At 43.5% G+C, this 5,461-nt stretch overlaps 1 pseudogene; it reads right to left on the reverse strand.

The window, feature by feature from the left end:
• Window positions 1–2,667: 2,667 nt before the first annotated feature.
• On the reverse strand, window positions 2,668–4,054 carry LOC123171264 (uncharacterized protein C119.09c-like; annotated as a pseudogene).
• Window positions 4,055–5,461: the final 1,407 nt, after the last annotated feature.

A 5,461-nucleotide genomic window follows, 5' to 3' on the forward strand; every position in this document is an offset into this window, starting at 1 on the left:
GAAAAACTTCTTTCAAACACTCCTTTTGTTGGGGAACGTAGTAATTTCAAAAATTTCCTACGCACACGCAAGATCATGGTGATGCATCACTACAAGAAATATGTCAACTTGTGACCCTCACTATTGGCCGCTGAAAGGTCATAGTTTTTCATTTACGACCTTTTTGTGACCAAAAACAGAAGGTCAAAAGCTGGCGGTCGTAAACTGAAATTGACGACCTTCTGTAAAAGGTCGTTGGTTCTTCGACCAAAATTTTGGTCACTAGCAGCCTCCCCAGACCACCTAGGATCCAGCGTGGCAAGCTGACGTGGATAAGAATCAGCCCGGTCCAATTCGGTGTTTTACATGGGCCGAACCCATTAATTCAACCTTTTTACTGTATATTTTTTCGGTGAATTTTCTCTAGCTACATGGGCTTGGCCCAACAATTTGGCCTTTTTTTATTTTGGGCCATGGCCTTTTTAGTTTTTAGTCTATATTTTTCAATCTGGTCCCACAAGTCAGATGGGTCCTAGTTGTCATAATCTCCTATATTGGTCCCACATGTAAAAAATGTGAGCATTGTTTAGATTATTTTCACAAATGGGCCCACTAATCAGGTTTCCATTTCACACGTCTTCAAATCACACAAATAATCAATATTTTAAATAGAACAAAAAAATGTAGAATTTCTTAGGCCTGGAGCTTCTGTACATAATCTATTACAATCTGTGCATAGTTTATTACAACCCAGATATGCCTACTATTACAGTACTATAATATTTACAGTTTATTACGGTCAAACAGAACAAATCTTTGCTATGTAGGGCTACACGCCGCTTCGAACTTGAAATTTCCTAGGCCTGGAGCTCCTGTAAAAGGGTGAACACAAAGGCATTAGAGTACCATTTTCATTCTTGGAGTAGATATTCCAACCTCTAGGTTTAGTGTATAGACAATCTAGAAAATATATATTTAACAAAATTTCACAGAAATGCAGATTTATGGATCGAATGTATGATAAAGCAACAGATTCAAACAACTTCAAATTAATGAATTGATGTTTTAGAGACCAATTATATCAGAACACTAGATGTTTCCAATGCATATTCGCAGAACCTTGGCATACTCACAAAATCTTAAATCAATCCTAAATCAGTGTTGCCTACAAGAAACACTCATCAGTCTCATGTTTTGAAAAGCAACGTGGGTGAAACCAAGTCAAAATAAGGAGCATAACAAATTCATGGCAACAAAAATTAGCTTGTGATCCATAACACATTATTTATTCTTTACAAAGTAGAATTTCCGTAGATATCATTTCCAGACACCAAATAGAAAGTAACATGTACAGAATGTGACAGCATTTAGTTCACTTTATTGTACAAGTTGGGTCCAGTTTACTCGGTTGGACAAGATGCATTTGTTAACTACGAAGAGAATGACACTATTATGCGAGATAATTGTTGTGTCGCTAACAATCACCATGTAAGAATGTTTTGCTGTAGCAATACATGAACATCAAGTGAGAGTGGTGTTTTGTTCTTACCACAGCGGAACAATTGAGATAATGCCCGATTCACCTTGCTTCTCCACAAGACTCGACCAGCAGCACGCATCCTTGAAGGAACCAGTGGCGCTGTTTGCTCCCTTGGCCCAGCTCCTTGCTGCGGAGGATGGCCAGTACTTGGATGCGGAGCCCGCTGCACACGGCATATTGTGTCACTACTTGCAGCAACAGAAGGAACTCACATATCATAGAACTTGCAGCAAGTTAAAAATGTAATAGGACCGATATATGTCTACGAAGCAATAGGTCAACTAGAGATTCATGTCTAGAATTTGCTAGAGAAGAAAATAACAAGTCAGGATACATAATATATCTGCCAAAAGAAGGACTGATATCAATCAGACCCTTTAATTTTAAAGAACATGGTTTCGATTTGTTCTTTGCATATTTCATGAGACTTAGAAGCACATTCACTTTAGCGACTCATCTTTTCAAGCATTCAATCAAATGGCCCTATAATACCAGACAAAGAGGAGTTGTAGTGGTATGCACTTATCACATATACACGAACCATGCTTAAAATCCACACATATATATACATATCCCAATAGAACAGAGCTAGTAAGCAAACTAGCAGCCGTGCACTTGATGTCTTGTACTAACAGTTAAGAACACATAAAACTGAACTGCAACAAGAAGAATTGCATAAGACAAGCTCATGTATAAGCTGTGACATAAGTGTGGCTATTAAAGCGAAACATATTTCATATATGGCTATATGCCAAATAATCACTATTTACCATTAGCAAAAAAGGCACAGCGTACAGGGTTTTGATTTTCCACCATAATTGCATATAAATGTGACTGGTCTGTCCACTGATAAAGAAAAAACAACTAAAATTGTAATTCACTTAAACAGAGTAATCATATGCCTAACTATGTTATCAGATGGCAGGTGAACAATTCTAGCAAACGCAAAAATAGTATGATCAGTTGGGATCACTTCTGATTTTGCTTGCTCACACACCAACCACAAACGTGATCACAGCCAAGTATTTAACCAGTTTGCCGCAATAGAGCAATGCCCAATCCTTACACATGTATAATGGCATGAATATGCCAGTTAGACCTAGATGTTACTAACAAGTGTTCTTTGCAGAATTAATGAATAAGTGTAGTATTTCTGACTAGCCAGAATTAATCTTTGTGCATACATCCTGCCATGTTGTTCCTTGCCAAATAAGCTCCCAAAAGCAGTATTAATAAAATTGAAACAGAATAACACTTAGAGGACTACAGGAACCACAACAAGAAATTTTCTGTTGCGAGTAAGCTGCTTGTCGTTGTCCATTTGCTCCCACCAAGTCAACCTATTATGCATCCCCTGATCATCAGCGAATGGAGTTCCCTTCTTCCAGTGGAAGAAGTGGTATGTAATCCGAAATGAAGATTCAATTAGGAAAGCAATGACAATAGAGAAATAATTTCATGCTATAATCTTATGAGAAAAATAGCAATAATTTGTACTTCTAGAATTGAGGTTGGGCCAACTAGAACTGCAGTATTTACTGCCAGAATGATTTCATGAATTTTGCCACTACATTATTATATTTAAAGTAGCAAAAGAATGATTAAATGCAGGCTATTTATTTGGCTATTATGAAAAAGTAAACCTTCAAACTAGAATACACTTTATTAGTTGGCAGGATTGGCGAATGCGTCGTAGCAATTTGTAGCTAGGGGAGACGAAGGGTGGGCAGATGCGAACGTAATCGGCGCCACCAACGACGAAGATGGAGTTGCACAGGCCATCTATGACTACGCCTTCTAACAGCCACTGACACCAAGGCGCACTGGGACAGGATTGTCGTCCCACAGTGTTGTTCCCAAATAACAAGTTTTGTTCAAACATCTATCAGCAAGATTATTCAGTATTGCAGTCACAGCACTCGCCAAGAATTTTAAGCACTTGAAGCATTAGGCAGATCTTTTTTTTGGCCAAGCTACTTTGTACTCCACTTGTTATGTTGACAAATAATAACCAGGATAATCAAAGATCATGTACAGTACCATGGTTGAGAATTCAGATCTACGGAGAATTTTGCTAATCAGCCATTGCAGCAAAAAAATGTTTGGTATACAACCGGTCTCTCTATTTACACACCGAATCAATCAATGCCTTCCTGAACAATATGTCTTCCTGAAGAACATGAGAGAAGCAAAAGCCTCTTAGTACATTTGACAGGCTAAATTATGACCACACGAAGCAAGCAATAGAGGTAAACAAACATGAATTGAGGTAAACAAACACGATCCACGGGAGTCGAGGACGTGTAAGGGAGGGAGGGAGGGAGGGAGGGGAGGGGGAGAGGTGGGTACCGCAAAGTGGCCGAGGTTGGCGAGTGTCTAGGCCATGCCGGGGGTGCAGCTGAAGATGGAGAGGATGAGGAGCCAGGAGACGAAGAGGATGAAGATGTGGGTGGTCCAGACCCCCAGGTACATGAACCACTCGATGTTCTTGTTCAGATCCGGCGGGGGCACTGCCTGCACGTACAGCTTCGCCATCGATCCCCTCGCCCTACCGGCACGCGTGCTGCGGGGTGGTGGCTCCTCACGTCCAGCTCGGCGTCCCGGGAGCCGTGGGATAGGGCGACACAGAGGAGTCAAGGGGGCAGAGGAAGGTGACGATTTGGGGCCCCTCTCGATCTGGATCCGGAAGTTGCTGCTCGCTTCGATTTGGGGCCGCCCTCCCTTGCGTGCGGTATGGAGATAGGGCGAGGGGAGAGGGGCGGCGGCGGCGAGGTCGCTGGTGACGGAGCACGGCGGCGGCTGTGGGTAGGGTTTGGGGTGGGGCAGAGAGAGCTGTGGGCATGGCGGATTTGACGGCGGCGGGGGGTGGGTGGGTGGGTGCGGCGGATGTGGAGGAGAGGAGAGGAGGTAAGGAGGGCGCCGCCGGTGGCGACGGGGAGCTAGGGATAGAGAGGGGTGGCGGCATCGATCTGGATCGGGGAGAGACAGAGAGGGAGGCGGCGGGCGGAAGGAAGGGAGGAAAGGTGACTGAGGTGATCCGCGGTGGGTTTCTTTAGATGGATGGATGGATGGTGAGATTGCTAGCAATGGATGGTAGGATGTTGTGACGCCCGTATAATCAAGCTACAGTAAACCTCTGGTGATGGTGCCACGTCACCTCGGTTACTGTTGATAAACTCGAGTTAGTTCAAAAACGATTCAAGTTAAAATATAAAATATAGGCAAACAGTAAAGTTTTCAAATATCGAAACTAAAATGTTTGGGTTGTGTCAAATAAATCGTAAGTAATTATGGTGGAGAAACCCACATTTTTATAAAATAATTAAAGCACTAAAATAAGTAAAACAGTGGTAAAACTATTAATTAAATGCCTTTTTAAGAATTGTAAAAATGTAAACTATTTTGATTGTGTACCAAACACTTTGTGGCAGTAGGGTAAACTAAAGCATTAATTTAGGGACTAGGCTTATGTTTTATAAAACTAAAATAAAATAAGAACCTATAATAAATAAGTAAAAGAAAAGAAAATACAAAAACAGAAAACAAAGCTAACAAAAAGAAAAGAAAAGGGAGAAACCCCCTCCCCCTGGGCCGAATGGCCCAGCTAGCCAGCAGGCCACCAGCCCAAAAGGCCCAACTGGCCACCCCATTCCCCTTAACCCCCACGCTCCTGAAACCCTAGCACGTAACCCCCCACTCCTCCCCGATCCCTCTCGTCTCCCCACCCCACCCACGGGTGGATCTGAATCGGGGGTAACCAACGCCCCCGACCCCTCTGCCGCTGCCGTTGCGCGCCATCGCCCCTCGTCGCCGGTGGCCCGGACGCCACCCGATTCCGTCGCCCCACTCCCCCCACGTTCGCTTCCTCTTCCCCCGATCTGGATCGGGGGGCAACTACTCCAGCGCCCAGCGCTCGCCGCCGTCGCCGGACCTCACCGTCGG

Source organism: Triticum aestivum, chromosome 7D (genome assembly GCF_018294505.1).
Source record: "Triticum aestivum cultivar Chinese Spring chromosome 7D, IWGSC CS RefSeq v2.1, whole genome shotgun sequence".
NCBI lineage: Eukaryota > Viridiplantae > Streptophyta > Magnoliopsida > Poales > Poaceae > Triticum > Triticum aestivum.